General features: G+C 39.4%; 1 protein-coding gene across 1 annotated transcript in view; it reads left to right on the top strand.

Moving 5' to 3' along the window:
- Nucleotides 1-12,328, top strand: part of plxna4 (plexin A4) — a 241,531-nt gene that overhangs the window by 30,115 nt on the left and 199,088 nt on the right. The gene's annotated exons all lie outside the window — the stretch shown is intronic.

The raw sequence follows: 12,328 nt of genomic DNA, 5'->3' as shown, positions 1-12,328 counted from the left end.
TTTGCATTTTCTCCCCACATTTCTATCCAATTTCTTACTGGAGGCATCGTCAGAGCTTGCAGCTTTGCAAGAGGATCTTGTTTATTATAAATTGCATTAGTGTCTGCTTGGAGAAGGAAATACAATAATTTTTGGATGTCTCTTTGACATAAAATCGACTTAAACAATTTCCTCCTTTATAAAACTTACATTTTTGATAGGTAAATAAAAATTTGCGTCTATAGAGTCAACATAACATTCTTAACAGTTCATTGTGATCACAAAATCTCCCTTTTAAACTGTAGTAAAATAAAAATGACTTGCACAAAATGACAGACCATTAAATTTTTTTAAATGGTGGGCTGCATGTCACTTTTGACTGTTAGTGTAGAAGGAGCTTAGATGAGAGGGAGCCTTGTATTAAGGGTATGCCCCTTTATCTTGCCCTCTTCCTCGCTTAGTGTCTTCCTTTCTCTTGCACTATCCTCCCTGTTTCTTGCTTTCTCTTTTTCTCTGACTCTTTCAAATGCTGTCGTGTTTCGAACATGATGTATTTTTCCTCCAATTAGGGAGAGGATGAACATCTCCCAGGCTCATTAGAGTAGTCCTATGGACCAACATGAGCGCACACACACACACACACACACACACACACACACCAGGCTCACACATTTTGATGTGGATGAAACGCATTCATACTCAATGTGGATAGACTTAACCACATGTTGTGTACACACTTTCGCCGCTAAAATAGATGCATGACAGCCATGACCACAATACCCCCTCACTAAAATAGGAGCCAATTGTTTGTGTACTAACAACCTTGCATCACAATTCATGCATCATGAATTTTAAGTAACATTAAAATATTCATATAATTACATACTTTTTTCTCTGCAGTGCAAAGTTTTGGCATTCATGAAATGAAAAATTCCTTTTTGCACTAATTTGTACTAAATTTTCTTTTTGCATATTTCTACATATAACTACATCCTGTTTCTGCTCTGATTTTATTGTGAAAATCTTGACTGGAAGTTGTTGTTTGTCTGCTTGCTGCTCTTCTTTCCTTCTCCTACAACGCTGTATCCGGTTTATGGTTCTGCCACAACCAATCACACGTTTTGGTTAGTTCTAATGGAATATTCATTTGGACAGCGCTGGTTTGCATTTATAAGATGCTGTATGAAAGTGTCTTGATTAGAAAGTTCACTTGCAGCTGACCGCTACACCAAGCTCGCTAACGCAGAACAGGGACTGCTGTCCCCCCTTGCTGTTAGCGGGTTAGCTGTTTAACAGTTGACAATGGGCCAGTTAGCAGCGACTGAACTTTAAAAATGAAATATCTGAATATAGTACATTTTTAATGACGCAATCTGTATAATTCATCTGAAAAGTATGTATATGCAAAAGTAAGATCAACCCTAACCCGTCCATGATATGAGATCGTCAGGTCACCCACCCCTATAGTACTTCACTTTACTTCATCCTTTACTCACATCATAATTATGTAGATAATTATACCTAATAAACTGTCATCGCTGTAGTTGGTAATACATGCAGACTTATTTTTCACAGCTCATTTTTTATCACTTGAATAAAAACAGTTGTGGGTGAAAAACGAGATGGTAATAACTAGTGATCATTCCAAGAAGAAACGAAAGATTTGCTGCCAATATACAGTGAAGCGGAAAATATGGGTTAGGAAGTTATCTGAAACCTCGTTTTCTTTATGATATTATGTGGATGAAACGCATTCATACTCAATGTGGATAGACTTAACCACATGTTGTGTACACACTTTCGCCGCTAAAATAGATGCATGACAGCCATGACCACAATACCCCCTCACTAAAATAGGAGCCAATTGTTTGTGTACTAACAACCTTGCATCACAATTCATGCATCATGAATTTTAAGTAACATTAAAATATTCATATAATTACATACTTTTTTCTCTGCAGTGCAAAGTTTTGGCATTCATGAAATGAAAAATTCCTTTTTGCACTAATTTGTACTAAATTTTCTTTTTGCATATTTCATGTGTATTAAACTACAACTTTCAACCAATGAAGTTACTTTTAAAGTATGGAAATGTAAGTAATCTCTAGATGTGCCTGTTTCACCTCTAACTCAGGTTACAGATGAGAGTTATTGAACATTTCCGTGATTGGATAATTATAATAAATGATAATGATTTTATTTGATATAGTACCTTCCACAGAAATAAAATTCACAAGGTCCTTCACAAAAAGAACATCATACTCATACTTGTACGCACGCTTTTTAGGTTTTATAGGAAGTGCTCTACCATTAGATTAACGGTGAAGTCATTCATCCTATGTGATGAATAATTTGTGATAATGAAATATTTATATTTTGAGGTGCCAATGCTTTGGAATGTGAAATAATCAAATCATTGCAGTACAAAAGAATATGTGCAAGGTCACAAGTACATTTGGAGGACACAGGCCTGGGTAGTAACATAAAACCACTTATTCCTGACACTTGCGACATTTGTTGCTTTACACCATCTTTAAGAGGCTTTCAGTTGGAGTGGAAGAGATGGAAAGAGGAACCTGCAGAGAGTGGCATGATGGGTGAGAGAGCAGAAGAGAGGATAGATGGGAAGTGAGAGAATAAGGGGGATGCCTCCCCCAAATGGCCACGGTTGGCTGAGCCACATAATGCGTGCTCAACAGTATAAGTCTGCAAAGGGCCTGCATCCATAGATCATTGTGAAGTGGCATGTGACCTATAAAAAAAAGCGCTGCCTGTTCCCTCCATGTTCACTGTGTCAGCAGAAAAAAAACAGAGCAACAAAACAGCAGGATCGCAATAAATTCACACTGCTCTCTTCTCTCTCATCCTTGATTCATTGCTCACTGCCTATGCCACTCTTTTCTCCTTTGGCCTGTCCTTCTCTTCGTGTTCTTATGAAATGCTTCCCACCAACCCGTCTTCTCTACTGTGTTCCCCCTACATATGTCTGTCCTTCTGTCCCCTTTCCCGTACAGTGCTCTCCATAAGTATAGAGTGAAGTTCTGTTTCTCAACCCCCCCTAAACATCGAGGAAAAATCACAAGGTCGCCTGTAAGTCCCTGACGGGCCACGGCCATCCTCTCATCCCTTCTCCTAATGATCATTAATTACATGTCATTAACTAACATGCCACGGGCTATTCTTCCACATTTGTCATGTGCTATCGACTTCACATTCTGAATTCACTCCAATTAATTAGATTATTCTACTCGGCTGCTGCTGTTTCTTTGAGTCTTTTCCTTGATTTCTCTCACAGTCCCCCCAACACACATGATCATCCCTCCCTTGTTTCATCCTTCACTTGAAAGGAAGTCTTCCAATATGACATCCTCTGTCTTCCCCCCATGCTCATGTTTCATCTTGTTGACTCTTTCTTTTCTTCTATTTTCTTCTGAATTGAACTTAACCTTTGAACAGTGTTGTCTCCTGTGCTGGCCATCTCCATCCCTCCTCCTACTGATTGCAGAGCTTAATCAGTGGTTGGTTGCTGCTGCTGATGAGTCAGTCTCGGCCACATCCTCAGGAAGGGAAAGGCTAGTGGATTCATTAAGAACATCCAGACTGCCCCCCCCAACTTCACCCCACTCCATCCACATATCCGCTATCCAGCTTGCTGGCTGGCTCACTAATTAAATCTCCATACATGATACCACTTGCTAAAGGTCAGAATCCATCACAATATCATTATTCTGTGATTAAACAAGTCTCCTGCTTCCTTCACCATACTCTGCTGGCTGGCCTCTGCCTGAAAGCACTGACTGATTTGGGTGCCTTCATTCCTTTCCCCTCTACCTTTATCTTTTTGTCTGGCTCTTAAATACTCTTGTGTGCTCTGTCTTTTCCAACAATCAATCTCATAATTTTTGTTGCAACAAGTCCTCTGATATGATCAATAAGAGCGTATCCTGAAATAGCGCCCCTATGGCGAAGGGTCTACCGCACCTTCGTCCTTATGTTTACAGTAAATAACATGCGGTTAAACTTATGTAATGGTCACAGCTTTGTTTTGGGTTAGGCACAAAAACAACTTGGTTGAATTTAGGGAAAGATTTTGGTGTGGGTTTAAATAAGTACTTCTTTAAGGTTAGAGGACCATGGCTACAATCATAAACAGACGTTAAGGTTAAGGAGCTATCGTGGATTAAACAAATAACTGTCATTATCAGTTTCAAGCGGGAAATGAACAGCAGTCTGAAAATCCCTGTTTTTTATTTATTTATTTATTTTTTTTACATCCATCCACCATACTCTCCTCATATGCATACTGTGTGGCTATATATTGGGCAATCTGGCCAAAAGATGATGGGACAATCTTTTTGGGTAGAATCACAGACCACAATCTACATCCTGTTTCTGCTCTGATTTTATTGTGAAAATCTTGACTGGAAGTTGTTGTTTGTCTGCTTGCTGCTCTTCTTTCCTTCTCCTACAACGCTGTATCCGGTTTATGGTTCTGCCACAACCAATCACACGTTTTGGTTAGTTCTAATGGAATATTCATTTGGACAGCGCTGGTTTGCATTTATAAGATGCTGTATGAAAGTGTCTTGATTAGAAAGTTCACTTGCAGCTGACCGCTACACCAAGCTCGCTAACGCAGAACAGGGACTGCTGTCCCCCCTTGCTGTTAGCGGGTTAGCTGTTTAACAGTTGACAATGGGCCAGTTAGCAGCGACTGAACTTTAAAAATGAAATATCTGAATATAGTACATTTTTAATGACGCAATCTGTATAATTCATCTGAAAAGTATGTATATGCAAAAGTAAGATCAACCCTAACCCGTCCATGATATGAGATCGTCAGGTCACCCACCCCTATAGTACTTCACTTTACTTCATCCTTTACTCACATCATAATTATGTAGATAATTATACCTAATAAACTGTCATCGCTGTAGTTGGTAATACATGCAGACTTATTTTTCACAGCTCATTTTTTATCACTTGAATAAAAACAGTTGTGGGTGAAAAACGAGATGGTAATAACTAGTGATCATTCCAAGAAGAAACGAAAGATTTGCTGCCAATATACAGTGAAGCGGAAAATATGGGTTAGGAAGTTATCTGAAACCTCGTTTTCTTTATGATATTAAGTTGTTTTGTTTTTTTTCAGTTCCTAGTTGGATTTGTGAATTTACTCTTTCCCCTTATCTCTGCATCTTTTACACTGCTACCTCTCCTGTGATATTCTTCTACCTTCTCTCTTCCGGATCTGCTTTAGTGATGTCTCAGTTTCATTCCAAAATCCTCATGCTGTTTCGTTTTGATTTGATTGTTTTCCCTAACCAATATTTATTATCTGTTATAGCTGCTCAGCTAACGGTTGGCAGGTGCGAGCATCCGCAAACATGGATTTACACAATATCACAGGCTTATCAAAGCCTGCCTCCTCACATCAAAACCTGCCAACAGAACATGCAAATAAATCAAGTTTGTTTCAGGCACTCCCTGAGAAGTATGTGCATAGTCGAGTATACCCGTACACACCCCAATATACACACATTTGCTGCATTTTCTCGCTTTGTTTAATATGAATATGCACTAATTTGCGCTGTCATTCCCCACTTTTCATTCTGTGAATGCACTTATGTGTCAAAATTGATGGCACACCTTTCCTGAAATGACCTCACTGTCAGGCATTGAACCAGCCCTGTGTGCGTGCCCACATATATATTCTTTCTTTCTTCAGTCCTAATCATTGTGACTGGTTTCGAAACAGTCCCGAGGGCTCCATAAAAGGGGGAAGTTAAATCTACTTGGTGACAGCTCTTGTAGTCCATGTCGACACTCTTGCATTCAAACTGAATATTGAGCATGATTCAGTCAGAGTGCTGCAAAAAATGCTCTCTCTTTTGGAATGCCCTGCGGATGTGTTAACAAAGTGGCAAAGAGCAGTGAACCCCAGCCATCAGAAACAGATTCACAATGACTCCTGCTCTTACTAAGACAATGAACTGCACATTTGATCTTAGGAAGAAGAACAATCTTTTCATTTGATTCAGTTTTGACAAGAATATCTCCGTTTGTTGTGGAATGCGCTGTGTATGTATCTTCCCATCTCATTAACATGTCATTCTGTTTTTGTGAGATAGATGCTATTTTTTGCATCCACATATTTGATGTAAGTCACTCATCTTAACGCTGCATTGACTTGTCGAATGTATTTTGCCCATGACCTGGACACACTATAAATTTCATCCGAGAAATGTTTCACTGTTTCTTCAGCTCTTGCCAATATGTTTATACATGCGCAATCAAAAGTAATTGTGTGTTTGTAAGAATATTTGACCAGCATGGCTTTGATGCTGAGGCTTCTCTCCTTTGGCATTCTGTTTCTATCTCACCCATTCTGTTTCTGCCTGAATCGGGCATCTAAAAGGAGAAGAGCTCTCAGATGGCTCAATTGGGTATAAGATTGGACAGTTTCCAAAATAGACTGTGTTTTTGTGAGGAGGGAAATAGGAAAATCATCTATGGAGACAGGACACAACAGCTAGAAGGTTGTGATGAGATGCTGTTAGGACTGAATAAGAAAAAAAAAAACATAAAGAAGAGTGCAAACAGAGTTGGCAGAGTATTTTTAGTGAAGTGGGAGTGGAATTGTGCTTTGCACTGTGTGTGTGTGTTTACTTCGTGGTGTGTGTGATGGTGTGTCCTGTCACGCATTGGTAGTGTGATGGAAGGCACCATGGATCACTAGTCAGACAGACTACATCTTGGCACAGTAGCCACACACCACACACACACACACACACACACGCACACACACGCACACACACACACACGCACACACACACATTGGCACACAAACTCTCTTACTCACAGGCACATAACCAAATGAGGGCTAGAGCTTTATTTAAATTTGCACTTTTAGTGGCATAAAAAATGGTACCAGATGTAATTGTTCAGCTTCTCACTAGTGTTGGCAGATCACAGATAATACCAAAGACATAGAGAAGTCATGTGCAGTTAACATAACTGATTGTAGCAGGTTCATTATATAAGTGCTAATTATAAAACCTGGTCTGTTGAGTAAATCATAACAATTAAAATTTAAACACTGAAATTAACTTATAATGGCTGAAGTTATTTCACTTTTTATCCTCCCAGTGTTTGCAGCAGTCTCACTGTGGTTACTCCAGCCATAAAGATATATTTTTTGCAAATATTTGACTCAAAACTATTTTGACATGTTACGCATTGTTTATACACTGCCAACCGAAGAGGCTGATGCTGTTGCTGAGTGACAGCTACTCTGATGTAGCATAGAAATAGTTGATATTTGATATAATAAGCGACATAAAACTGCTTCATTCAAATGGTCTGATTCCTCTATTGCCATGTACTAGTAAAATGTGAATAATATCTTGAGTTAAATATTCTATGCATATGAAATGAAAAGATGAAAATGATTTCCTTTAGAGGATGAGAGCTTACATACTTAAGGCGCCTTCAAATCATTGTGATATACATCTTGATATATAGCTAAAGTAATCAATACCGTTTAGCAGATGCTTTACTTCAAAGTGACTCACTGTTTCTGCAGGAGTCATACAGTCAGTGTTTTATTATAGTGAAATTGAATGTTGACATTATATCTTTGAATGAACACTGCAAAACCCACTTAGTCATGACATAATTCTCGAGTGCTGCCAATCATCCTGGTAGGTCGGTCATTTAGCACAGTAGGGCTAGAAGAAAATACTGGATGTGTAAGTGGCTAATTATACAAAGAGCAACCACTGGGATACATTTTTTTCATTTTACTCTTCCATTGTTTCTCTGTGAGGGGAGTTTCCCCATGTAGTCATGAATAACTCCACAGTAAACCAAGCTGTTTATAATAAACAAAGTGCAGAATCAGCATACTGAAATGGATTGGGGAAGAAAGTCATTGAAAGTGCCACATGCAGTATGATAACTGCAATAAAAAGGAATAGCTATAGGTGCAAGAAAGTGGACTCTTTGGAGCCTACAACATTTGAGCAGCGACATAGAGCGGCATGTCTCTGTGGTTTAATGTGTGTCATTAACTTTGTGAACTTGTAGCCAATGGAACGGGCCCTCAGAACAGTACAAGCCCAGATTAGGCCATACATCAGAGAGCGTTGGAGAGCGTATCTCTTTCAGTCCCCACTAATCGCATTGAGCAACTCTCTCTCTTACACGCGCGCCCACTGCCCCCTCTCTTTCTCTCCACTCTGTATCTGCTGATCCCTCTGCACAGTCCAGAAGAGAGCCCTCTTTGTGCTGGTCCTGGCAGGCAGACAGAAGCAGAGAGATGGATATGGCTAAGAGTGACCTGATTCTGCCTCACTGCCTGGCCTCTGTCCAAATACAGAGACTCTGCTCTCCTGTCCCTCTGTCTTTAGGGAGGAACCCTCTGTCTTTCTCCTCCATTGCTACGCTGTCGGACACAGGCTGAAATACCTACCAAGCCTGAGCAAGAATTGAGTTTCTAGGGGTAACAATGATAAGTTCATGAATGTCTGGATGGCTTTTCGGATTTCTTTTTGATAATATAACCAATGTAAACAGGGATACCTCTCTACTTGAGTTGACAGCCCAACTTGTAGTAATAATAGGATGAGAGCACTTCTATATGTATATTTGGTGAGTAATGTTGAAGCTATTTGTTCATTTAATTTTAATTTTGTTTTAGGTTTCGCATTCAATATTTAGTTTTTACTGTCTTTTGCTTTTTGGGGTGGGATTTACTATGTAGAACACTTACTCAGACTTCCTCTCTTGACTTTGGCCTCTAGTTGGTTAGATAGGTGAAGCTTGCTAACATCTCTGCACTGCTGCCAGGCTGTTCAATGGGTCTGGATCACAGAAGCCTTTGACAGCACATGTCCACATTTAGACATGTTTCTGAGCACATTTCAACCAAAAAAAGATTAGACAAAAGTGAAATACTATAAATTGAATCCGTGTGAGTGTTTGGCACCACATGTAATTTTTTTTCTTACTTGCAAACATGAACTTGAGACATTTTGTTGAGTTTCTGCAACAATTCATAATTTGTGTCTATTCAGAAGTTGGTGTAATCAAATCTGTTCATGCAAGCATCTCATGAGGGAGATCCTTGTTAAAGACAGAAAAAAAGAAAATGAACAATCATCCATAAGGTTTTCATGTAGTCAGTCAATGCTTGGACAACTTGTAAAGCCCTGGCTATCAGAAATTAAGAGAGAAATGGTTGAGAGAAAAAACTGTGAAAAATTGTAACCCTCTTAGTTTAAAAATGCATTTAATAGATTGGGTGAGAAAATGAAAAGGTGCAGAAAACATGATAGAAGCAGTGACAGCATTGTCTTATTGGTAGACAATGTCAAGGGCAACACTGATATTATTTCGTATTCTGACTAGAGACGTCTTTGGCATCACAACTACAAATGTCATGTTTTGGTGGTGGTATAATGAAAATGTGTCTGCTTCCTGAAAGGGCTGACAGACAGAAAGTATATTTCATTAGATTGCAATATGCGGGACAGAGATGGCGGCTGTGATTGGCAACCAGCAGGAAAAAAAGCCCAGCATGTGTCAGTGACAAGAGATGAAAACACACTCGTACACTCATTTTCACACATAAAAAAGATTCTCGTCCTCTCCACATGCATCACCCCTTACTTACGCACACACACTCCAATGTGTTGACGGAAACACACATAATGTGATTTTTTTTTTTTTTATTTATTCATTTTTATTAACGAAAACCACTTTTACTTTAATAATCAATCTTGGAAGAAGTGGCTGCACCTTTTACTATCTTTTGAGGAAGCATTCAATCATGGAGACCCCAAATATTACAAAGTATTCCATTTTGCCTCTGATAGACCCTGTTAACCTTTGAACCCTGGGACAATGAAGCTCCTTTATAACTGATGGCAACACAGAGGGGGTGTTTCTTTCTGTCACAAAAACAAGGATTATGAATGAATGCATAGAAAAACAGCTTTACTGGTGATTTGGAAAAAATAAATAGCAAGCGGATGCTGGTGGAGATAAGTAGTGGCTTGAGGAACTGTCTTGATTATGAATCATTGTGTTAGAGAGGAGGGGCTGGTTAGCATGAAGAGTAACCCTGCAGAGCAGAGTGATATTTCACTGTGATTTTCACGGAGTGACCCTGATTCTCATGAGAGCACCATCAGTCTAACAGCAAGCCACAACATGACTTGTAGGACAGAGAGTGCATTCTTGACCGCAGCTCATTCTGAGAAGGTCGAGGGGGAAGAAAAGGAGAGGGTAGGGAAATCAGAGGAAACGTCTATTGTCCAAATTGTCCACTTAAATATGTTTATGTTGTGCACACATATATTCACCTTTGTTTACTCCTGTCTTTCTCCCTAATACATATGTTGCTGTTCCTTTTCTCTAACCACGACATGATCTTGACCCAAATTAAAGTCATCTCTATTGATCATTCATACCACTCCATATAACCCCATGTTATATCTTAAGGCTCACTGTAGCCTACACCGGCCATGTTCCATTTGTCTAATGAAAGCAGACCCCATATTTCTTCTGCAGCTCAGTCAGAGGCTTCTGATGATGATGGCCTTTAGTGAAAGGTTGTGAGGAGACATTTGGTGCTTGCAAGATTGATCAAGAGTCCAGGGGTACACTTGCAGGAAGAAAAACGGAGAATAAGACATAAACTAAAAGACCCTCTGCCCCCCGGAGCATCTAGCCTCTGACAGCTCAAACCACTTAGTAGTTGTAGATTTGAAATAGTTTTTTCACCTTTTCCTTCTGAAGTTGAGAGTTTTTGGCTGGATTTCAACATTTGTTTAAGTACTGGCGCCAGACTTGTGTCTATGGTGGCAAGTTTACATACATTAGTCAATTATAACAGACTATAGGATAAAATGTTAAACTGACCTTATGAATAGTTCCATCATTTTGCGAATATTACGAGCAATCTTTCATTACCAGCAGGCACTGTGAATGCAGCACAAACTGTCCAAGTGTAATAGGCCGGCTTTATAAAGTTTCTTTACAAATGCATCACAAATAAAGAAACCATCAGAAGAGAGAATGATGAATGAAAGGATGTTTTTCTGCCTTTTTATCTTTTACTAGTTAAACATAGCAAGGTAGAAAACATAATTTCATTCACTGTGCTCCTCAAAAGCTACTGGCAACTTTTTAGGGTGGAATGTTTTTTCTTGCGTGTTGCTCAGTACATGAGTTGACATTGTGAATCAATCAATACACCTTAACTTTGACCATTCCATGTTTTTATTGGCTCTCTTGCATGACATACGTGTTAATGATGATCGGATCTTCAAGCATATAAATATGTGTATGAATTTTAAATGCATTATGTGATTATGTGCAAATATGCGATTTCCTCAATTGGAGGAAAAAAAGTGACGTTGCGGTCTAGCAGCACTACACACCTATGTTGGTTGAGTGACACCCTGAATGACAGGCACACAGAGGGGGCTGATAGACAAATGACACAACAGAGCCTGTAAAAACTTTACAGATTTATGGACAGTCCACTGATTGAGCAGCCGACAGGGATTTGTCTTGGTATGCCGGATGGCCACTCCAACTATGAAAGGTGGTGTGCGTCATATCTATCCGACTTAATGTTAGTTGAATCTTCTAGCTTCTTTCTTTTTCTTGTCTTTCTCTTTCCCCCTCACCTTGGCCGGGTGTTGCCATGTGTCTCTATTTTATCTGTTGTTTCAAATTAAAAGCCCTCTGCAGAGTTGTAATTGCAACTTCATGACATTGCAGCAGCGGCAGTAATTTTTCATCGGCTGTCCGACGCTGCAAAAGGTTTATGAGTGAAACACGGCTGTTCATAATGTATTACAAGGGTTTCATTTCAAACATTCAACATTCAAATTGGTCCACAACGAATCGCTTTTCATCAAGTCATCACAGTAGCATGTGGATTTCATACCTCACACCCACTATTTCATCTAACTACTGATGTTTGCTCTGCATTTTGAAAAAGCTTTGTGTCAACTGCCAAGGCATTTTTTCCTCACAGCAACCCACCACATTGCGAAGCTATTAATCAAGCAGTGCTTGCTTCAGTCCTAAACCCAGTGTTTCAGATCCATCTATACACACAGAATAATGACCAATCCCCAGCACCATTATTCTCTTATCAAAACCCATAAGTCATTCTGCCCACAGTGACTGGTATGAATATCCCTGCAGGATAAAACACATGCATGCAAAACACAAACTGTAGAGAGGCACAAAACATGAAACACACCCATCTGTATATAATCACAAAATCACAGTAGCGTGTCCTCATAGAAAGCATAACAGATGATCCCCC

This window comes from Seriola aureovittata, chromosome 22 (assembly GCF_021018895.1).
Source record: "Seriola aureovittata isolate HTS-2021-v1 ecotype China chromosome 22, ASM2101889v1, whole genome shotgun sequence".
In the NCBI taxonomy this organism is placed as follows: domain Eukaryota; kingdom Metazoa; phylum Chordata; class Actinopteri; order Carangiformes; family Carangidae; genus Seriola; species Seriola aureovittata.
This window is presented reverse-complemented; position numbering and strand designations above follow the sequence as displayed.